Genomic DNA, 24,090 nt, shown 5'->3' on the forward strand with positions numbered 1-24,090 from the left:
CGATCCTTGCTCCTTTTCTGCAGTGATGGAGATATAACAAAACCACATATAACGAACGCATCGCAAAAGCTTAATTTTTTTTACAGGCGAGTTTGGGTGTATCGAATTGCGTGATACACAGAACAATGTTTAGCGCATAAGCCTGTTTGTCATAACCGGTTCGGCCGTAGAATGGAAGACACGAAAGGCTATTAAAATAAAAGGAGCGTCGAATGCACGGGGGAAACGGGGACACGGACAGTGCCGCAAGTGCGCTTTCCCCTAACGCTTCTCATTTGGCGCACAAGAGACGGCGGACGTTGTGCTACAAGCTGGCATTCTCTGCACCCCTCTCCATCCCCGACGCTTTCGCGCGACCCTCAGCTTCGACAGGGCTCTAAGCGTGAGGTCGGCCACCTCGTGAACGATTTATAACTTTAACAACGCAATGACAAATACACCTCAGTACAACTAAAGAAATTGTTCATGTTCATCACCTAATTACGTTTGCTAATTTTGGTCAGTGACGGTGGCGGTGAACTTCTATCGATATCGGTGACTCTCGCGAACTATGTTTGGAACACAAGACAGGTGCAATGCAGTTTCGCAGGGCAGCTTATGCGGAATTCTTAGGTTGCCTCAGCGTGTGCGCGCTTAATGTCTCACACTGTTCCTAATGTTGTTTCACGTAAGCGCCACTACGGAAAGCAAGAACATGTCCCACTTACTTAGCGGATTTTATTTGGATCGACACTCAGAGTGTATATAGGAAGGTTCGCGCAAGGCTCATAGGTGCGGTGTTGCGGTCATCGCCTCCTTCGCGAACGCGTGTTAACGTCCGACACCACTGGTCGAGCCAATCGTGCGCCTTCATAAGCGTCAGCGATGAAGCTGCACATTAAATATAACACGCGAGTGCACATTTCATCGGGGCGAGCGCTTGGGTCTCAGTCGGCACGGTGAACGGCGCCATTACAGCGGCAAAATTAGCATCGCACAAAGCGCGCGCAGACTCACTTGGTCACGAGCCGACAGTAAAGAACATCTCATAATATACACTCACGAACTGAGAAGTGGGAGCTGGTCACGACTGCTTCGGGAGTGCAATCCTATCCCGCGTGCCAGTCGGGAGTCCCGCCCGGGCTGGAAGGGAAAAAGAAAAAGAAAGATTACACTCTATTATCCACGCTCTAATTTGTCTTGTATGTATGGCGTTGCTTTACGTGCTGCTGTTGTTGGCCAACGAAATATAGGGATCAAAGACTCAGTGGAACGACTAACCGAACACATCGCAAAGGGCGGCTCTGCAAAGTCACCTAAGTGGCAGCGTGACAAACGAGCGAAGCCGGTATAAGTCCAATTCAAAAAAATTGATTGAGAGCGCAAAGCGGGCCCAAACAACGGGCCTGTCCGTGGACACGGTAATTGAGCTGTCACTTCTTTGCATTCCGCTACAACAACAGTGGGATGTCAAGCGCGCATCAATAACAGCCGCGATTATTTGCACGGTGTTTTTGCGGGAAGTGCATTGCTTTCAGACCCTACTGAGCGAAAACAAACAAAGGGATATACACGCCCAGGCACAAGAGCTTGCTGCTACTACTAAACGCCTAAAGCATGCTGTAAAGGTATTGTTTTTTTTAAATCTCGAATCATTATGCTGGCAACTCGAAGTGGTGCCGGCTTCTTCTTGTTCCATGATAGTAGCACATGCAGCAGCCGTAAAAGTTAGCGGAAGTGAGAACAGGGGAAAGTGTTCACCGACGCGCAGTTGCACAGGTGTAGTAAACGCACATAGTGTACATAGTCTAAAAAAAGAATTAAAAAAAAAACGAAAGAGAATGGCGGTTTATGTACAACAAAATATGGAGTAGATTATTTTCAGAGATGACTGCACATTGCCACTCCGTTATTTTAGTTCCTGCAGAATTGTCACAAGGTAAAACAGGCTTGATCGTGTGGAGGATTTTCACTTCCAGACATCTTCAACATTAAAAAATCAATCAATCAATCAATCAATCAATCAATCAATCAATCAATCAATCAATCAATCAATCAATCAATCAATCAATCAATCAATCAATCAATCAATCAATCAATCAATCAATCAATCAATCGATCGATCGATTAATTAATCCAGAGAGCGTCGCAGGAATGCCTGAGGATATCTGCGTTCAGTCAAGCAATATTCATGGCAGTGAAATCATTCTGTCAAAAGAAAAGATAATACAAGTAAAGCAAAATCAAGACGAACTGATTTCGGACTCATTCTGATTTCGGGGTGCCACTCGATCCGGGTGCAGCCGTCTCTACAGCGCCAGACATCGAATCGAAGAGCACGCCAAGTTTAAAATCTGGCCTGGCTGGCTTTGAGGAACCGAGCACGAGAAATACAGAGCGTCCCACATGGATTGTTCATGAAAGCGTAGCCACAAATACTGATGGCGAGCCCCTCTAGTTAATATTTATCGTAACGAAAAACTCACCTACCCGCTCCTAGGACAACGTATTCTTCCAACTCTAACACCGCTTACTTTTGCAGATTCCGGAAAACGAGGGCCATCATAGAAAAAATGAATGAATAAAGGCTTGCAATGGTAATGTCGATGCCGTCGTGCTGGACTAGGACCGAACCGGAAACAATCTTCACGAAATACGCGAGAACTGAATCTGCTCTCTTATAAATTTCGTAAAACTCGAGTCGGTTGGTTTGTTGATTTATTAGAGGATCAGGGGTTCAGAGAGAAATTAAAGTGCTACACAAGTTACTTCAGTAATGTTAATCAAACATTTACGACATGCCGTCCTAGAAGTCAACACTGAACACATTTACACATCTACCCCTATAATGGGATTGGGCCGAAACTTATAAGACCTGTCTCATTAAGCAGTTTTAATGAGTTTACTTTTCTATAAAAGAAGTAGTCGATATCCGCGTGTCAATGAGCACATTTTTTCAGCGATAATGACTCCGCGTTTCCCTAGAAATAATGAACCGAAGTCCCAATAGGAAGAAAATTATTCGGTGTATCTCCAAACCAGACTATATCCTACCCACACACGAAATGAAAGAAGATAAAGTATGAAGAAAAAAGAAGCTTTGAAAGGTTATTACATCAGCGTCCCTCAGTAGAGCAAAAGCAGTACGTGCTATCGCCAAAAAGTGACGGATATTATTAGATTCAAGTTGTCCGTAATTGAAAGCGTTCACGTCGCGTACGAATTTATTTCGCAGGACGACAGACCACACCGTAAATGTATTACGCACGCACAAAGTCGTGCACCGGCAGGCAATTATAATGAGATAAATACCAGCGCAAACGTGCACCCTATTACAGTAGCAGGCGCACCGGAACAGCCTGCTAATTCGATAGAGAGAGGAAGCAGAAAAAAAAAATCCCTGATCTAAACAAATGCAAGAGAGACGGCGGGAGAAAGAAAAGGAAGGGCGTTGAAACCCGCGGTGCTTGCATCTCGTCAGTAGCCGTTTCGCACAGGTTCAATCTATTCTACGCTACAAATTACGCACTGAGTAATTATTTCAATAATAACCACGCTGCTCGAATTATTTCCGCTTCTGCCACTCTCTTATGCATAAAGCGAAGCGCAGCGCGGTATTCTCGTCCAAAGCTAAATTATTTACGTTGTCACACTTCACTTTTGTTTATGTACTATATACCCGTCGGCCCAGGGAGCCCACTTAACCTTTCGAGGTTCGTCTTGGCCGTGCGTATTGCGTGCTTTCTCTTGAACATCCATTTCTTATGCGCGACTTTGAAAGTTCCGAGTTGACTACTTTTCTGTCTACTTCATCCTATGCAGCCGTTCTCTTTCGTTCGTAAATTTTGTGCCCAGTCTTAGCCGAGGTTCCAGATGTCAGCCGATGTCTTTTGCAATTAAGGTGCCCTGACAGAGCATGCATTTATACGCAAGGCAGCGGCACCGCATACATCGCGTAGTGCCTTAGCTGTAATTAACGTCCTTGGGAAGCCACATAAACATACCGATAATCTTTGCTCACAAAGAGCTCTTTGACGTGCAATGAGCGAGTATATATGTGCCCACGTATAATTTATTAATTCGGGAAGTGCACGAAGAAAAGAAAACGAGAAACAAAAACGGAGAAAGCGACGCGTGGCAATATCTGTGCCGCTATATCTTAATTTTTTAGGCCTATATACTTTTACACGGCGCCCCTTGATTGGATATGAATGAAGGCTGGAAAGCGCGGCCTTAATGAGGATGAGGAATTAACGATTGATATCGAAGTGACTGGAGCCAAGCGCAGCCGTGGTGTCCGACACGCTTTGGTCTCCAGCGTATAGGTATATGCGTGTGATAGGCGGCGAGCGTGTGCCTAACTGACGGCTGTTGTATCACACTGCATGGCGAGTACGTGGACGCCTTAATCTCCGAAAACACGCTACATTTACCTAACGTGCCTTTATCTCCTCCCCTTTATTTTAAGAGCTTCCTTCTCTGAGCAAGAATGTTTCGGGGGAAAAAGGAAAGAGAGAAGCAAAAGGCAATCCGGAAAGAGTAAATGCTGATAGTTTGACTTTGGCCACAACCAGCATACCAACGAAAGAAAAAAAAATTCGGGGTAATTTGAGGCGATTGAGCTGTCAGATGCGTCCCACGGGTTAAGATTGGCCGATTGCTGAGATTTAGTTTTTATTTCGCTTTCAACGGAGACTGTTCAGCTGCCTCCTCGTTAACGTCCGCGCAGAAGTTAAAAGAAAAACACACAGAGATGTTACAGCCAAAGCACTTTTTGTGCAGTCCCTTGTAGACTGTTCGATCACTAGCATATATATATATATATATATATATATATATAGAGAGAGAGAGAGAGAGAGAGAGAGGAGAGAGAGAGAGGAAGCAGAAGGAGCAGCGGGCTATAACGCTTCGTGTTCAGAGCCGCAATTTCGATCGTGCGAACTACTTTTTTACACCCTGCAGCAATTACAGAAAAAAAAAAGAAGCCTCTGCTGCTGCCGCTGGCATGAGAACGCGAACGAAGGGATTTATTTCTCGGAAGGTTGGTTAAACGCTTAACGCTGAAGGCCAACTCTGATAAATATATTCGCTAACTTCCCAACCGCTTAGTCGATCGCGCTTCTGAAACAGTGATTATCGGTGGTCAGCTGAGGCAGGAAGAGCGCATCGAACACCGTTTAAGGCGATTTTAATTAGAGCCTTTTTTTTTTTTGGTGCGCCACCTGGGGCTCGGAATTTTTGTTTGTTTGTTTGTTTTTTTGCTGCGCCACCTAAACAAGTTATCTATATAACCTGCGAATACCGACGTAATGGTGCAGACTCGTGTAACCAGCACTATGGATCGAGACGGCGGAAATATTTTAATGGAGTTAATAGGTTTTGCACGAGGAAGCCCCCACAGGTTTAGAGCCAAGAGAGGACAGTGGAATGTAAAAGAGCTCTCATTCTCGGCTACCTGGGGTTCCTCAACGTGCGCCGAAATCAGGAAAACACGAGTGCTCTCGCATTCCGTAAAATGTGGCTTCCGTATAGCTTCCACTCGAACCCGCGACTTCGCACTCGGCGAAAGAGCGGTACAGCTGCAGTGAGCTGCGGGTGCGGGCCGCCAGTGCAGACCCAGGGAGGCGCTGCGGTATAGCTTGAGCGAGCCACTAAAGTACGTTGTCGTCATCTTAGTGGAGAAAGCCACGTAAATGACGTTACATTTAAAACGATCAGTGCCTGTATATCGACGTTTGCTTTAGCCCCATGCGTCCAACCAAGCATAAGTTAATGTCCGTGGAATAATAAAAAAAATCAAGAACTATGAGGGACCATCAGGTCACCCACACAGCCTTCGCAAGCAAACGCTCCGCGAAGCCATCCTCTTGGCCTTTTGTGTCGGAACCAATGTGCGACCCCGCGTTCAGCGAACTCGGCCCAGTGCGTTTGGTTCCCGGTAGGTTTTAAATCGAAGTCTTTCACGCCGAACCCTACCAGACTTTCCTGACCGTGGCTGCAGGGTGCTTCTGCTGTCTTGTAGCACAGCTCATACTCAAAGAAAGAAAGAAAGAAAGAAAGAAAGAAAGAAAGAAAGAAAGAAAGAAAGAAAGAAAGAAAGATACGGAATTACGTGCCCGATGGTGGGACGGAGCCTCGCGGTGCCCCAATGCTGCAGCCCTTTCCACTAGGCTACGATCGTGCTTTTTTTTTCTTTAACACACGGAAAACCCCACATTGAAACAGCACAAACCCAATCTCACGCACACTTCTATATCGTGCCAAAGCGAGCTATAGCTCTCGGGGATGGCCGCCGCCTGTGTCATATTGCGTAGCACGTGCGAACGCGCAAGCTACCATTACGCGAAGGACGCAGGAACGAAACAGGCAAACTTAAAGCATTTGATTGAGCGCCTCACGAAAGCTTCGCCTCGCATAGACTCAAATATGTGCGTTCGATCGGCGTAATATCTAATCGACGGAGTACTTGTTCGGTTTCTTTGCCAGCCATTGTCAGTTGCAACTATTTTCACATATCGCCGACCGAAGACATCGCAGCTGAAGGCGACGAAGGGAATACTTCGGTTTTTGAAAGAGACAGACTTGGACAAGCGGCTGTGACAGTGATGTCACGTACCGCGCAAGAGTGACGATGTGTGTAACTGACAGAGTAACTGACGATGTGTGTGCTGTGTTGTGTGCTCTCTCTCTCTCTCTCTGTCCTCCCCATATTTGATCCTTCCCATCCCGCTCCCATGTGTAGGGTAGCTAACCGGTTAAGCTAAACTGGTTAACCTCCCTGCCTTTCCTTCCCCACTTTCTCCTTCCTTCCTTGCCAGCCGCTCCGCGTACATTTTTCTTTCTACAAGCTTGGACAGCCTCTGTCGATGACTTCAAACGAATACATTTATTGTATTCGTTTCAGCTTGCCAGCGCGGCAGTCGCAGATTACTGTCGCACCCTTTGTCTTCGCAAGTGCGAGCGCTGAGTGCGACTGGTGCGGCAGTAGAAGTCACTACAACTTACCGCGACACGATCACGTGTTGGGCCGACTTCTCGTGGCTTCAAATTTGTGCTACGCAATGCCTTCCTCCCAGTTCTTTCCTTCCCCCCGTGGTCCATGACCACGCGCTCCTATGCGTTCTAGAAAGCGCCGCGGTGCCCGGATTCGAGTCAGGAGCGGGACACACGTGTATCAAGATGAGTGGTGATATTGCTGACGCCGAATCTAAAAAAAAACAAAAAAAAACTGTTTCCTTTGTTCGACGGGTTCTGTATTGCGGCACCGCTGCTGGCACGCGAAGTTCCTGTGCTGGGTGCGCACTTAAAAAAAAAAAAAGTTCGAGTAAATCTGTCTCATAAAAAGAAATGTGGCACTACCTAATCGCCCGAAACTGAAGCAATCGTGAGATACCGAAGCTGGAGCTGGTGATCGGCACAATTTTTTTTCTAGACGTATGTGCGTCCCTGACACATGTTAGCGCACACGACGAAGCCGAATCAGCAGAACACGCCGGCGAATAAAAAAACCAGAAGGATGAGCGATTCCAGTAGCGTCACGTGCTTCGCTGAAATTGAGAAAGAAGTTCGACGTAAAAACGACTTTCTAACTTTTTTTTTTTTTTGCGTCTTCTAACGTTTCCGCCTTCCGAAACAACCGCCGACTAAAAGTGTCGCTCAAATGTGTCACATAGAGCGGGGGCCATTCCAACGCACTCATTTTTCTTTTCTTTTCTTTTATATACAATTTTTTGAAAATGAAGCGCATTACGTCCACGAAATTGAGTTTTAACGACCAGACCCGGTCTGTTCTGCGAAAAGCCCGCTTCGCCGCTTCAACCGAGTTACGCGTTTTCTGGTTCCCTTCGGGAGTGCCTGTCCTGCGCGGAAGTCTCCAGGTTGAATGATGACAGAGGCATATAGCTCTTCCCACGAAGTGCATTCATGACTTCTTTTCGTTTTGAATCGCTGCTTTTATATGTACCAGTGTACCGTTCGAAAGAAGAAAAAAAAAAGTTAATAAACTACTCTTGATTGTTTTCGCCATATTTTCCCTATCGTGTAAAGCAGAGGGAGACGGGGGGATTACCGGCTGACGCATGAGCATTAGCCTTTACGTTAATTTTCTACCATAGTTTTATACTTTTCTACATTCACGTGTAGCCGGTGAATTACGATTGCGACTAAGAGAAAGGGTAGTTAGGCATGTTATGCATAGTATACGTGGAAATGAGGGCGGCGGAGAATTTAATGGATTAATGTGGATGGAGAAATTTTCCGGCACAGGATATTTTCGGCCGACGAAAGACAGGTATAACACGGACTCCTTTCTGCAGTGGACTTGAACGTGTTGATGGCACGGTTTTGATGATGATGACAACATACGAAGAAGACGACATGTTGATATCAAGGCGGCACAATCTCGTTGCTGCCTCTCTGCGTCAGCTCTCTCAAGAACTGAAGTCGTTGTCAGAGAGCCCTACTGTTCCCACTTCTATTTGACACCTTGCATTAGTGCATCTGTCAGAATTTGCTTTAGGCGATTTGCAGTTGTCTCGACAATGCGGTTGAGCACGACTCCCGACACACTTTTGGCTGGGCGAATTCGCCCAAAGTGTATCTCATGAGAGCGTAGCCGGTAGGCGATGTGATGGGTTCTTAGGACGGTGGAATTGTTATTCTGTACCTCTCTTTCTCTTTATTCGACTTAAGTTCCGACTGAGAGACAATGACTGCAATCCGCGTCACAGCCCCCGGCTTAGGCAAGCCCAATGAGCGAGTAGCACAAATGAACAGCTAAATGGATAAACAAACACGCGGACCCGGAGTGGTGCAACGCGTTACTTCGCAAAAATGAACGTGATTGAGCACCGCCATGGCTTACACAACGCGCAGGCATTCTGCGGCGTCCGGCAACCGTGGGCCCCGAAACGACGATGTGCCTGCGTAAGTGCGCACAAAATGGAAATGCGAAGAAGAACGTAAACTAGCAATATATAAGGTAACGGCAAAAGAACGTACGCTTAAAAAAAAGGAAGACAAGAAAAGAAAAAACGGGTATGAAGAAACATTTGCGGAACAGAGCACGGACAAGCAAGAATTCCGGATGTCCGGCTTCCGGAATTCGGACTAGAACGACATCGACGACATCGGACGCGGTTGCCCCAACGCTACCGGACGGAGGTTGTCAGCCGAAAGCAGGGAGAGAGAGAGAGAGAGAGAGAGAGAGAGAGAGAGAGATAAAAGAAAGAAAAAGAATGAAAGATGAGAAAGCGTGCGAAGAGCAACGGCAGCGGGGCAAGCCGAAGCGCAATGAGAAAAGACATCTCGGGCGAGGTTGGAGTATTGTGGAGAAGCCCCGGAACACAAGCACTTGCATACGCGTACGAGAAAGGACATACAAGAAAGAAAGGAAGACCTAGTTTGCGCGCCGTAAACGATGGACGTTTTTATTTGCGCAACGTTGGTAAGCGTATATGTCAGTGCTGCCACATAGGGGGAGATAAAGAGCGTCCCAAAGGAGTCACTCAATATGTTGGTGCCGGAAGATGCGCAAGGCAGAGGCATAAAAAAAAAGAAGAAGAAGGGCACAAAAAGAAAGGAAGTGCCGATGTTTGTTCCCAGTCGTCGAGGACAAATTGGGGAAGCGCGGGAAGCTGTATAACCTGCTTCCGGTGCACACGTGGCTGGCGAAGGCAAAGCAGTGCAGTTTGGAAAGCAGGGAAGGCAATAAAGACTGATTGGACTCCGCAATAACTTGTGTGCCGGTGAGGGCCATATATATACACTTCCGGGAAAGGAGCCGCTTATTTGCACCCTTTTTATTTTCTATTTGTTGGTGTTCCGCCAGAATTTATACAGCGAGTTGCTGTCTTCACAGGCATGGTTTAATAAAGGCCTTCCCGTCGGAGGCGACTCCTAGAAAGTAGCACATATACCTCACTGAAGTTGTGTTCGAAAGCTGCTCGCTCAATTGGGAAGTGTGCGAAGAACGGTGACATCAAAGGAATTGTGCGGGAAAGAAAGGAGTATGACGCTGCTACCGACTGCCAAGTTAAGCAATCCTGCGAACGCGCTTAACATAACCGATATTACGCTTCGTCTGACATCACTCCAGAAGGTCGTTAATCACGAAGTACATTTCTTGTTCAGCCTCCCTACCTTCACAATATTTTTGCACAGAAAATCCTAACAGCATGTGAAACAGATTATGCGCATTGCGAATAGAAGCCGTTGAGAAGGTGACTTCGACATTACTGCCACCACCTTGGATGCGCAGAGACAGCGACGCTACTTTTGGGTAGGCTACGTCTAAGGCTACCTGTAGAAGGAGCTATATAAGTGGGCGTATAGGAAAGCCTGTCGACGCATTTTACATGAGCAAGAAGAGCTAGATGTTGCGCTTACCGCAAATCGTCGGCTGCAAAGCCGAGCGCTTGCTTCTATTCTTCTACGCTCCTACTTCTATTCTCGAACGTCTCTAATTCCGCCATGTTGGCGTTTTGAGCCAATCAGGGAGGCCATAGCAGTCCTGCGAGCCAATCAGAAATGACAATATGGGAACGCGGCGGAATTCCTAGGTGTCCAGACTAGCACACCAGACTTGCCACTGGAAACCTATTGATTCACTGCTTTCCCACGCTCGCGCACACTCCCGTCGACAGCGCACATAACTGTATACTCCGATCACGAACCGTTCACAGGGCCGTTCACGAACCGTGGATTGCGCGAATGTCTCCGACGACCTGTATGCGTGCGGCAGCTCTGGCGCGCCGCGTCAAGAAAACGCGGTTTCCCCGACTACCAGCGTTCGACAACTTCCCGGCATTGTCCGCACGATGGGCTCACATAGAAATTAATTTACCGTTTCGTTTACCCTACAAGCGCCGCCATGTCCATATACGCTTCCCACCTACGCACTCACACAGACAGGTGCACGTGTAGACAGGTGCATGTGCTCAACTGGACCGAGGCTCTTTGTATAGATACGGGAAACTCGGCGCCCCTCTTCGCATATCAACGCGTTACCCGGCGGTGAACAGCTGGCGATGCGGTCCCTCTCGCCGCCGTCGCAAAAAAGAAAGATTGGTCTAGTTTCGCGCCGAAGAAAAGCACTCGCGTCGCCCTGTGGCTCGCAGGAGACGCTCGACGACGGGCGTACAAGGGGAAGGGCGCGCCCTTTCAATGCGTACCGCTCGGCGGCGCACTGAAATCTCATTACGCGAGGCGTCACTTGGCAAGCGTCCGACTCCGCAAGTGTCTCTCCCTTTTCTCTGCGCGGGCCTACATTTGGCGCGCGTGTCTGTGCGTGTGAGCGTGGGTGTCTGCGCAGGTCAGCACACGCGTGTGTGCGTACGTGAAAGTGCGTAGGCGCTCGTGAGGCAGAGACCGACAATGGGAGAGGGTGGAGTCTGCAGCATCGACGACGACGGGACTGCGTGTAGCACGTGCGAACGCGGAAAACGCGGTAGACACACACGCACATATTGCCCCCTTCCCCTTCCCTCTCCCCTCCCCATCCTCCCATTTACGCGTTTCAATTTGAAAACGCACAATGCGCCGACTGGGCCCCCATTTCCTAACCGTCGTCATCTGCGGCATCCCACCGTGAGATTGCGCTCGCCGATGCGGTCTTAGAAATCTTGAAGCGGCTGGCCGCTGGCGAGTGCGAGTCAAAGCTTTGAAGCGTCCGACCAGTCCGATACACAGCCGTACAGAAATCCACCTTTGCATCAAACCAAGCCAAAACGTCTGCTGGAGAAGAACCCAACCATAGTAACTCAATATACGTATGTATGCATGTATACATACATACGTATAGGCATGTATGTATGTATGTATGTATGTATGTATGTATGTATGTATGTATGTATGTATGTATGTATGTATGTATGTATGTATGTATGTATGTATGTATTACAAGTGCCTCAATAGCAAACGTCATGAGCGCACAAGCGCACCGCTCCGGACTTAGCAGTTTTTTTACTCTCTTCGAGTTACGCAGCCCAGTAAGCACTGGTAGATGTTGACAGCTGAACATTTGTGAGCGACTGAGGTTGTACGCTCGTATCAAAACGTAAGCAATCCCGTCGCTAACAACAATTTCCTGTCCACTGCATAGTACGGAATTTAGGAACGGAGCTTGAACGTGGAAATCCGAAGCAGCGAAAGCGTTCTGAAGCTGACGAGCCAATTATTCAACCCAGAGAGCACAATCCTGCAAGCGTACGCGCCCCATCTGCGCGTACAAGTGTGAAATTTGAATGTTTAGAGAGTGGGCAAGGCGGGGGTGCGCGTTAATTTCCCTACCATATCAAGTTTTGGTGTGTATTGAATATACGATGGCTTATCAACACGCGTCCGACGTCTACAGTAACTTCAGTAACTTGCCGTGTCTATACGAGTGGAGGCGATAGTGACAGCGTAATGTTTCTCGTCCGAAACGCACATGAGAAAAGACGATTGGTCCAGCTGCTCAGGCAGCCTCTAGTTAGTTGGGTTCGTACGCACGAACGTTTCGCAGGAACGTGACAGGAATCTTCTCCACAACGATGATACTCACAAGCGACCGGAGGTTTTGCAAGCTATCGCGTGCTTTTATGCGATTGCTTCTTTGTTTCCCACAATCACCATTTATTCCATTTGCATGACCCGGGGCCGTATTTGAAAACGATTCAAGTTCTTCACTGCTTATCCTGCTTCCCTCCGAGCTGCTGGTCCGCACGATAACGGCGTCGCAGGCACGTTAACCGAGAGAGAAATAATGAAATAACCGAGACAGAAAATAGTAAAACTTGAAACGGACCGTTAAAAATATGCCCACTGTTCGTCTCTCTTTCTTCCTGTCTTTTCCTTCTTTCCTTAAGATTTTTTCTCTACTTCCTTTTTTTCCCCTTAGAGGTCCAACAACAACAGCGAAATGACAAGACCGGGGCGAGATACCGGGGATGAGAAAGAGAGCCACCAGGGTTGCAAGAGAGCCTCGTAATTTGCGCTAAGCGAAGAGGTATATGATCGATCAATCCTGCCACCCTGCGCGCAGCGCCAGCGCACATATATAACCCTATACGGAGTTCCGGAAAACCCTGTCATCCCGACGCACAAAGAAGCAGACAGACGCCCGCACTCGAAAGGCTATACACAGGGCTCATTTTTCGAAGGTTCCCACTCGAGGGAGGGCATCGCGTTTCGCCTATCAGACGTCAAAGCTGCGCCCAACGGTGCAAGCAAAGTGATTGCGGCCGTGGCGTGACAAGACGCCGGCCAATGGTTTCGGCGCGACCGGTGTGGCGGGTATACGGTGTACTGTTCTACGTCCCCGGCGGAAATGCGCTCGCAAGCCTTCCGGCCCACTCGGCGCGCATCGGCTTCACTCGCCAGAACCGTGTTTCGCGGCGTCGACGTAATACGCGAGGCTATAGAACCCAGGCACGGCCATTGAGCGACCGCTATAAGCACCGTATTGCGCCTTTAATGAAAGGGAACGGAAGCACGACGTGTCGCGATCTTGGGGGTAGTAGGTCATTCTCCCTACATAACCGGAAGAAGAAGGGAGGCTGAGGTTGGCGTGGGGTGTGGGATATTGCAAGACCGGGACCATCCAGAAACTTGTATGGAGTACTTGGCGCACTTACGATACTGGCATCTCGCGAATCCGTGGCATTTACTTTTCTTTTTGTTTTTTTTAGCCGATCGACAGCCTGTTAGCTTCTTCTGCCCTATTTCGTGTGCTTCTGAACATCCGTAGGTACGATGCTGTATTAAAACGGAGGGTTAGAGGGGAGAGTGCAAATGCGAGGCCATGTTGATAGTGTTTCGACGGCACCGAGGGATAGCAAGACGATGGCACACTGTTTGTTTCCAGTAATATCGTTAAAATTTGTGTTACGCGCGTTTTCGGTCGTCTCTCTTACTACGGCGCGAGACTATAAAGATAGCTATGAAGTTTATAGTATTGATAAACCAGAATATCTTAAAGCAACAGTTTCTTTGCATACCCTCCCCGATTTCCCTTGTGTCCCGCGGTATATGTTCCTTGCAGAGAGTAAAGTGGGCCGATCCCAGAGATAGTGTATATTGGACCGATCTGGGATGTAATAAAGATTGGAGCGATCCCGGAGACGGTGTTATCGAATGTGGTTGCTTCGTGGGCCGATATACTTACACCAGTTCACACTATACCTGACCTCGCGAAAGTACAATCCTGGTTTGTAACGCGTGCCAATCGTGAAGCCACTGCAGTCCTGGTGATCCTGCATTGCATCACAGCCGCTCAAGTGTAGTGTGTGGACCCGGCTTCGTTGCCTCTATCTCCACATCTGGCGTCGTTGTCACGCCAAGTATAGGCCTAGTAGGGAGGAATAGGGTCTCCCTCAAACAGCCGTATAGCACGTAGTGGGAAAGCACGAAGAGTACGTAAAGGACAAAGGACACTTACAAAGGATATCTCGCCGGAAAGACACAGTGGAAGATGTTTGCGGCCTCGTGGTGGGCTTGACTGACCGGTCACGTGTTCGTTCGAGAGCTGCTCAAGCGTTAAACAGGTATCGCTAGGCTTGATACTTATCTGTACATACACCACCACTCGGAATGTTCCCACCGCCCCTCTCAAGATGTCGCAGAAGCCGGCAAGTTATCGCTGCACCCGCGCCGCATACCACGAAGCCAAGTAAACTAGTGTTTGCATGCATGTAAGCAGAACGTGGAAGTGGAACATTTAACTAAACCTACGAATGAGGTACACAGCTGCACGCGTCGTGTGTCTCTTTGCATAGCATTTCATCGAAACGATTCGAGAAATCTTCGCCCAACGTAGTTGCCAGAGGTGCGTTGGATCTCCCGTTACTTTTTTATCACACACTTGACGGTGAGCGACATAGTGCGTGAATGGACATAGCATGCCCACTAGGACACAATTGAAGGTACAGCTACGACGACAAAAAAAACAGGAGGAGGACGTTGTTGGCTGCAGGCAGATCTGTATAGGTTCGCTGGAATTGCCGGCAATTTCTCCGTCCCATCGCCGCCTTTCAGCGGAGTTTAAGGAGCCTAAAATATATAGGTAGGCCCGTTCAGTGCATCCTCATTCAAAGCGCATCGCGAGACCGGCGAACAAGGCGACACGCACAGCGATGCCTGTTAAAAGTAGCAGAGAGCTCCTTTGCTTATTAACAGCCATCGCAGTTGCACTGTAGGGACGCTCGCACGGCGTTGCATTTTCGCTTCACTGGTTCGAAGTGCATGCAGCACCCGTGAGTTGCTCCTGTCCCGAGGAGCCCACAGCCGCCGCCTTAATTAACCGGTACATTGAGCTCAATCTGTCGTTCTCTTCCCCGCTATTGTCGTTCTTAATAAATGATGAGACCGTGGGACAATAGGCTACCTAACGGCCCGTCATCTCGACTATTGCAAATCTATTCCAGCCCACTAAGGGAATGTAGAAAAATACAAAACAAATGAAAGACAAAAAGAAAGGAAAGGAACCAAAGAGAAGAAAGAAAAAGAAGCACTTATCACTTATCTCAGGCATCGCCAGCTACACAATATGCACAGTCACTGCGCGCTGAGTCGGATACATGCGAACAGCCAGTCAGAGCGTGCACTATACTTGAGCAGTCTATGGGTAGCGTCGCAGCATGAAACACAACACACAGCGAAGATTAAAGCGCATAAAGAACTAGCACAAGCTCACATAAACATGCACGCAGTCAGACATACGAGGACATTGACAATGTATACAGTCTGCACGCACGCAGAAAGTCGCAAGATCCCTGGAGTTCAAGTGCCTACAATTGCCGATTATATAAACTGGACCCCACGCTATGGCTACAACTGCCATCTAGCCTTTCCCGCGGTGAAGCAACGTTGCTGTACCGCGTGTGGCTGGGAGTAGCGTTCACGAACTCATATTCTTATCGTTTGGGAATGGCTGAGAGCCCGATGTGCGATTCCTGTGGGTGCGGGGAGACCATCGAGCACTTATTGTGTACCTGCCCCTGCTACGATGTACAACGCCTCTCTCTGCGGCAAACTTTACACCGATTGGACTTAAGACCGTTCAACGAGTCAAAGATACTCGGACCGTGGCCATACCCGTCACTGGCACGAAAAGCGAATCGTGCATTAGTGCAATACTTGAAGTGCACCGGCTTACGAGACCGTTTATAGTGTCCCTGTGCATAGTGTCCCGCCCACACACACTCAGTGCTAACTTTCTACCCTTTTCCTCTTTCTATTCCTCTTTGCCCCACCCCCAGTGTAGGGTAGCAAACCGGATGCTCTTCTGGTTGACCTCCCTGCCTGTCCTATCCTTGCTTTTTCTCTCTCTATATATAGTCTTTAAAGAAAAACTGCGTTATGTCGCTATCTCTCAGAAAGTCACAAAGTCTCGCGTGTCTTTTGAGCAAGCCAAGCGTGCAGGGCCGTCGGCGTCAACTCCTGCCCCATTTTGCTACCGACCTCGACCAATTAATCACAATTGAAGCAGTAATCGATTAAGCGGAAGGTTAATGGATCAATAGCACAGTCCTAAAACATGAACACATTTTTTCTTTACATACTGAAGGAACTGCGTGTCTTCTTTCCCCTTCTTTTTGCACATGCTGGTTCGTTCTATAGCCCACAGTCCCTGCTGCGTATCCGGGCCCTGACTAGCCAGGGGATTGCAGAGCTGAGGGTGACCAAGCCCGGTGCCTGCAAAGAGGCTTAGAGGGAAACGGGGGGGGGGGGGGGGGGGGGGGCAGACCCGCTACTGTAGCATCGATCTGCGGTGAGAGCCCAGTGTGCTTCGCAAATAGCAGTTGTTAACGAACCGCGACTGGGCGGGAGCTGCCGCTGGCTGACTTTCGTTTGCGGTCTTCGGGGAAGAAAACAAACCGCCATCAACAACGTCGCCTTTGCTCGCCTTTACCTCCTTCGGACGTCATCCTGGCTGCGATAGCGCAGCACCCGCAGAGCGGTGCGCACATTATCGACCCGGCTGCATGCTTTGTTTATGTTTGCCGGCGTCGCGGCAAGTCTATATATACTGCGATTCAAAAGTGAGTAGTGAAAGAAAGCAATCGAGAGAACTAAACTGAATGCGGGAGGTAAAAAAGAAAGCGACATAAAGGACAAAAGGTTCGTAACTAGGAAGGAACGGTGATTCGTGAGTAACAAAAGCGTCGGACGTGCACCGCGCCCGGCTGCTTGAGGGAACGCGAACGAGAATTAAAAAAATAATAGTAATAAGAGGCGCCCAGAACAAAGTCTTGCGAAGGACGCCGGGGCTTCGAAAGACCCGCAATAAATGCGATACACGGCTTGGAGAAAGCGAGGTGTGGAAAAAGCGAATCGGCCAAGTGGGCGGACGCTGAATTTAAGTGTCGAAATTGTCGATCGTGCGAGAAATGAAACTGTCAATGGCGGTATATATATATATATATATATATATATATATATATATATATATATATATATATATATATATATATATATATAGGAACGAGGAACGAACGAAGTCGTCGCACGGCCCTTGCTCCCACACGCACGGACATGCACCCCCGCGGACGCACGAATAGAAGCGCGAGTTTACGCACAGATGTGTATACAGCATTGTCAGCTCTTAAAGGGAAAGACTACATCACGATAAAGCGGACAGATAGGAGCGACGGTTCAATTTTATGTGAAGAAAGGCGTCTGATACGAAGCTTCGGGCAGGCATCTATACATACATAGTTTGCAGGCCATATTCAGGACATATTTCCGCTGAAATCGGCGGCGCAGTTCTAACCTGGTGTTTCACTTTAGAGTTGACCATAATATACGGACGGATGGACGCACGACAAACGAAAGCGCCGAAGTACCAAAGCTATGGCCACGTAGATACGAGAGAGGCAAAAACGCACTTAATATTTCGAGGCAGCATCTGTATCGCTTGAGAACCGTATTTATTAACTAACGCGGCTCATTCAACAAGGCCCTTAGAGAAAAGATACTGACATTGGGATCTTTTTTCTTTCTTTTTCGCAGCGGGTAACCCAGCAAAGTATAGGCTAAGCAACGAGCGATCCCGGGGAAAGCGACGACATACAATTACGGCATCCGCGAGACGAATTAGGGACGGGAATATGGTGACGGCATATCCTTGCAGAAATCAAGAGCAGGAAGTGGGTTTGCGCAGCAAACGTAACGACGTAATGCGTAGATCGGATAACCAGTGGTCGACGAAAGATACAGACTATACAAAAATAGGCCACGTAAACAACGTCAATGGCGGCGCGACGGTTCAGCGCACAGAGTGGTAAAATTAGACGAGTAGCAGGAAAAACAGAAAAATCGCGTAGAACGGTGGCGCGAATGGGGACACCAAATGAGGAGGGCCGTTCTCTTTCGACCGAACCCAATTCGGCGCTGACGATAGTGACGACGTAACAGGATGGTGACGCCACACACCGAGCCCACCTGCTGTCGTTCGGCTCCCTTCACGTACCTTCTTTTCTACGCACGCCGCTCAAGTGCTCTCCTTTGTCAGTGGTGCAAGCCGTTGCGACAGAGCCTACTTACGTCTAGGCGACCCGCACGTATACGCTTAAGGCATGCAGAGCTGGCGTTATTAACGGTAACGGTAAGGCGGAAGACACGATACCCTTTAACGGACCGAGCTAATCGATCGCGTCTATTCTCAGAGACTGCAGCGTAACCAACCACGAGAAGAGAAGAAACGCGTCAAGGGCAGTGAGTGACTACGATAAAAAAAGAAAGAAGAAGATAACGAGAAAGAGACTGCAAGGACGCTGCTTAGGCAGCCGCATATATGTCCTCGGAACGACTCGGTCGCAGCGTAGAACTTCACTAGTCACTATTTCACCATATATATATATTATAGGGAAATTTATGGTGACATTGAAATTTGTCGTCGCAGACTCTCTATACAGTGGGACCGGGAAGTTCGCGATGCGTCACTGCCACATTTCAGGCTTACTGCTCCGGATCACACAGCCCTGGCCTTTCCACTGCGGTTCGCAAATGACGAATCACAACGAAAGTGCTAAATTTTCCCGCTATTCAAAAGCGGAGCTTCGATTTCTGTGCTGTCAGCCTTGGGCACCACAGGGACAGTTTGTTTTGCGAGATTCCAGACAGACCAGATGTCTGAGAAGCAGCTGGTATATAGCCGGCACCACATCAAGGTCCCGATGTCCCCTATGTACTCATTTACTCATTTACCTGAACTATCTTATATATATATATATATATATATATATATATATATATATATATATATATATATATATATATATATATATATATATATATAGTAAGCGACACAAAGTGACTTTTCCAGCGGATCAAAATGCTGTCCCTGCACCAGTACCCACAACGAGCCTGCCGACGAAGCTGCTCGATCAGTCCGCATGTTGAAAGCCGGATCAGCAACCTTCTCTCCCAAGGAAGCACGCTGCGAAGAAATCGTCCGCATAGTGCGTGTGCCCCAGCGCCCCCCCCCCCCCCCCCCCCTTATTTCCAAGTGGAGCGGACCGCACTTCAGGCACGCCTATAGAACACTGCGTAGACATCACACATCAAGCCTTAGATTTCAATTACGAGGGCATGGAAGCCGTGTCTCCCGAAGGGACGCGACTTCTGTCGGCTGTAGATAGTTGTGGCGTTCATAAAAGTCTAAGTGTATTTTTTTTTTCGCTTGGATATGGCCCCTACGTAGGTGGTGACGGCAGTGATCGTCGACTCGTGTAGGCAGGCGAAGACGGGAACTGTCAGGTATCGCACTATTTCCATAGGGACCTCGCAGTGCGCATGTCTAAAATAATAATAATAATAATAATAATAATAATAATAATAATAATAATAATAATAATAATAATAATAATAATAATAATAATAATTAAATGCTAAGGTTTTACGTGCCAAAACAAGGATCTGGTTATGAGGCACGACGTAGTACAGGGGACTCCGCATTAATTTATCAGCTGGAGTTTCTTTCAATATGCACGCAACACATGGCACGCGGGTGTTTTTGCACTTCGCCCTCATCGAAATTCGGCAGCCGCGGCGGGGATTCGCTCCAGCGACCTCGAGCTTTGTAGCGTAACGCGATAGCTGCTAAGCCACCACGCGGTGGGCATCGCTCAGTTCTACAACGCTGATTACGGCACTTTGCATTGTGCGAACATGCTCATTCACAGCAGCTCTCGAAATGGGCTCCATAGCTCACGTCGATCGGCTCACGTTGACCTCGGTGAGAAAGCCTCGACTGGTCAGCATTCTCTGGACTGCACCAGTTCCGACATATTAATTTTCAATGTGTCCGACAAAACGCATTAGGGTTCCAGATTCATTAGGGTTCCAGATTCACCAATGCATATAGACGGACACTTTGAAAATTAATATCTCGGAACTGGCGCTGTCCAGGGAATTCGTTCCAGGTGGATACGCCGTGCGAACTACCGTCTACAGAATTTACACGCCGACTGTCCAAATTAATACTTTCGATGCGGGATCTTCCTGCCATGACAATGCAGATGCAGAAATCTGTCAGGCGCGCAAAATATTATTTAAAGTGTGAACTTACCGACTAGTTACCGTGAACTAGCATGTACTAGATCAGTTACCGTACAACGCACTGAGTGACTTCGACAACACTGAGAAGCGCTGAATGCGGCGATGAGGCGCAACATAGGAGCTGCATGATCAACAGAAGTTTTGCCACATCTAGCTTGTAAAGTCACTCTGGGGAACTCGTTTAGGGAAAACCGGAGTCGACATTATTGAGCACGTGAAGACTCGAAAAATAGCTTACCGTTCTAGAAAGCCAAAGAGAACCAACATTTTGTTTATTTACGAGTCAAGTGAAGATAAGTCAAGACACAGCACTGCCTGCACTGCAAAAAAAGTCAAGATACAGCACTGCCTTCGGCATCTTAGAGAGCGCTGCATCGTTATCACACGCTTCTCGTCGCACCACAAAAGTGCGACTTAATTCTTTCATTTCTTTCCCCGTTATTCTCAAGAGAAAGACCAGAGGCAGATACTATTCTCTGTTTTCACCGCGGAAGCCGAACAAAACTCCTGCGGCGGCATTGTGACACTACAAGCCCAGCAAATGATAAACAAAATAAACAGAAAAAGAGAAACAAAGACAGAAACGAGAGTGCGTGTCTCAAGACGCTACGTGTTTTCTGGAAGCACAAGGCTGCGAAAGAGAAGAAAGTGAGAGAAAAAAAAAAGAAGGAAACAAGAACCACGAAAAGAAAAGGAAAAAAAGTAACGGAACCGTCATCTTCTTCGTCCAGACACAGCCCATATCTTTCCGCGTGGCGAGCTGCTCTCATCGCCTCTTAGCCACTCGAAGCCCCGCCTTCCTTTGTGAGACGCTCGAAGAGAGAGAGAGAGAGAGAGAGGGAGCCCCGTATTTACGTAAGGAAGTAGTCAGCAGATAGGAGCAGGAGGTCGGGAGAAGGTGGACAGAGGCACTTAGGCTTTAGGGGCCCCTCCTTTCGCTTCCGGCGGCGCGGACGTCATAAGCGCTAGTTGCGCACACAGTGCGACCTCTCGTCTCCTGAGGACCCGCCCGCAAGACGGCACACGGCCGCCACCTGGTTGCGTTCTCAGGCGAAGGCAAACAACGGCCACTGCTGCTGCTGCTGCTGCCGTCTTAGAGCGACACCGCAGGACAAGAAGGGTACGACACTCGGTGGGAAGCGTGAACGTGCCCACACAGCGCGTACACAAATTGCTCTGCGTCCGATGGCATGTGAAATGGCCAAGCGCGTCAGGTTTTGCTACGGCTGCTGATGCAAATGCAACAACAACTTCTACTGCTATTACTACTAGAGCTTCTCGTGGAGACATTAGATTATTGCCTCGATAAATTTTATTTTGTTTTAGTAATTAAGTAATTCGACAACTAACGTAATGGCATTTCGTTCCTTTATTATTGTTGTTATTTTAACCAAGTGAAAAGGAGTAGCCGTTCACCGCAAATGGCGACAAAGATTCCTCTATTCAACAACAACAATAACAATAATAATAATAACAAACTACCCTAACAAGTCTGCAAGTCTTTCCTCCTCGGAAGTGCAATTAACAGTGCAAAGCACTGCTCTGTACCTACCGTTTCACCCCAATCGCTGAGAGGGCTGCATACGACGCGTCCGAAGCGAACATCGACCACCAGGTTAGTGCGTTGCTATCCCGGATCTCGGTTGCCTTAGAGAGCCTATACTTTCCAAAGAATTGGTTCCCCTCGACCGAGCCGACGGCCCGCTTGTCCGATCGTAAACATATTCTCAATCTCCGAACTGCACCCTTTGTCGGCCCACGCGGCATTAAAAACTCCAATGTATTTTTCTTTCCTTTTCTTTCTTTCTCTTTCTCTTTTTGTCTTTTCCAGTGCAAGAAGCATTTTCGCTCGTGTTTGCGTAGTGAGAAAGAAGCGCGCGCGCGCGCGCGCGCGCGCACACACACACACACACACACACACACACACGTATATATATATATATATATATATATATATATATATATATATATATATATATATATATATATAAGACGCCCAAGGTAAATAAGGACGAGCAAATATATGCGCATGATATTGCCCTCCAGAAACCAAGACGAAAGCAAGCCAAGAGTCGCGCAGCAGCCAAGTGCTGCCAGCTTTAAATTGGCGAAATTCGACTCGCAGAGCAAGCAGTTCCCTCATTCCCCAGTGCGCGACGCCAGCCGCAAGGCGCCTGCGCGCTGCTGCTGCTGCGGTCGCAACTTCGAAAACAGTGTCGACCGCCGAAATGGCGGAGTAAAATGCAGAGAGTACAAGACCGCACGGCTATTCGAGCGCCCGAATGCGAAAGCAGAGAGCGTTGCATCAAAGCAGTTCCACGTATAAGGTGTCTCACAGCGAGCGCACTTTCTTCATCCGCATGCAACTGGTGAGACTCATCTTACGTTCTGGCATTCCATAAATTCAGATCTCCTCCGAGTTATCCTCCCGTCGCTATTATAATACGGGGAGCGAGGTGCGTCCTCCGTTTGCGCTTTCCATTCGACTTGAAGCTCGTTTTACGCTTTCCTGATGCGGAGGCGTATCTTTCGCAACGTTATGGTAAGAAAACGCCTAAAGGTATAATGTACTACGCACCTCTCTTAAGGCTCTGTTTAGTTTCAGCTCCCCTTGCAGCTTTGAAGTTGAACGCAGTATAGGAAAAAAGAAAATAAGGGAGCGATTTTCACGCGTACCTCCGTCAGAGTTGTACGCTGAACTCACTAGCTTGTCGTCCCCCCCCTCCCCCTCCCCCTCCCCCTCCCCCCCCTCTCTCTCTCTCTCCTTTTTTTTATTTTAATACGCGTGTCATCTCACATTAGAAATTCTAATAAGATCTCTCTCCGTGACGTTACCTGCATGTATTCTGGTGCGAGCAAAGTGTAGTTCCATAACGTTGTTTAAGTACGCTTACACGACCTGTACAACACTACACTCTTGTAATGAATGGTCACTAGATTATTAGCAGCCTTATAACTAATCACTACTGTAACAAAACAAAAACGCAACCTGACTGCACCACGTCCTGAGATGCAGCTGTTTATGTGAAGGAACCGAATAAGCAGCAGCATGTTTAGTTGAAAGTCAAGGCTCACCGTCTAAACGTGCCTTTCTCTCTTTTGCGCTACTGCGCAACACAGCAGCTCAAGAGAACCTGTGTCGTACATTCTGTCGTGCCGCTGTTGCCATGCACGCCCAAAAGGCGCGAATAAAAAAGCAAACTCACTAACATTTCTCGCTAAAAGAAGAAGAAGGCAAGAATAATCGGGCAATTAGAGATTGCTGGGAGAGACATTCGTCCTGAAGTCGACAATAATAGGAGAAACCATCATAATGATAAATATTATATTAAACAATGACCGGCACACTGCCGATCGATCACGTTAGCACTGCACCAGTAGTGATAATTCCAGCACCTATATGAAGAGCTCTGGCCCGGTGTTTTGTATAATGAGTCCTTTCGTTCGATTATATATTATTTACTTAGCATCCGCGGTTTAAGACCGGCCGTGATCCTGGCTATGACGTAAGCGAAGCGCCGTTCGGAACACTGGTGAAACGCGAAGAAATTCTAATAGCATCGTTACGGTATT

At 48.0% G+C, this 24,090-nt stretch overlaps 1 protein-coding gene across 2 annotated transcripts in view; it reads right to left on the reverse strand.

Annotated features, from left to right (window-relative positions):
* Positions 1-24,090, reverse strand: part of LOC126544595 (rap1 GTPase-activating protein 1-like) — a 292,574-nt gene that overhangs the window by 174,547 nt on the left and 93,937 nt on the right. For both annotated transcript variants that reach the window (XM_055061716.2, XM_050192017.3), the window contains one exon: positions 1,043-1,122. The gene's annotated coding sequence lies outside the window, so the exon portion shown is untranslated. The remainder of the gene's footprint in view (positions 1-1,042; positions 1,123-24,090) is intronic.

The sequence above is a fragment of the Dermacentor andersoni genome, chromosome 3, assembly GCF_023375885.2.
Source record: "Dermacentor andersoni chromosome 3, qqDerAnde1_hic_scaffold, whole genome shotgun sequence".
Taxonomy (NCBI): Eukaryota; Metazoa; Arthropoda; class Arachnida; order Ixodida; family Ixodidae; genus Dermacentor; species Dermacentor andersoni.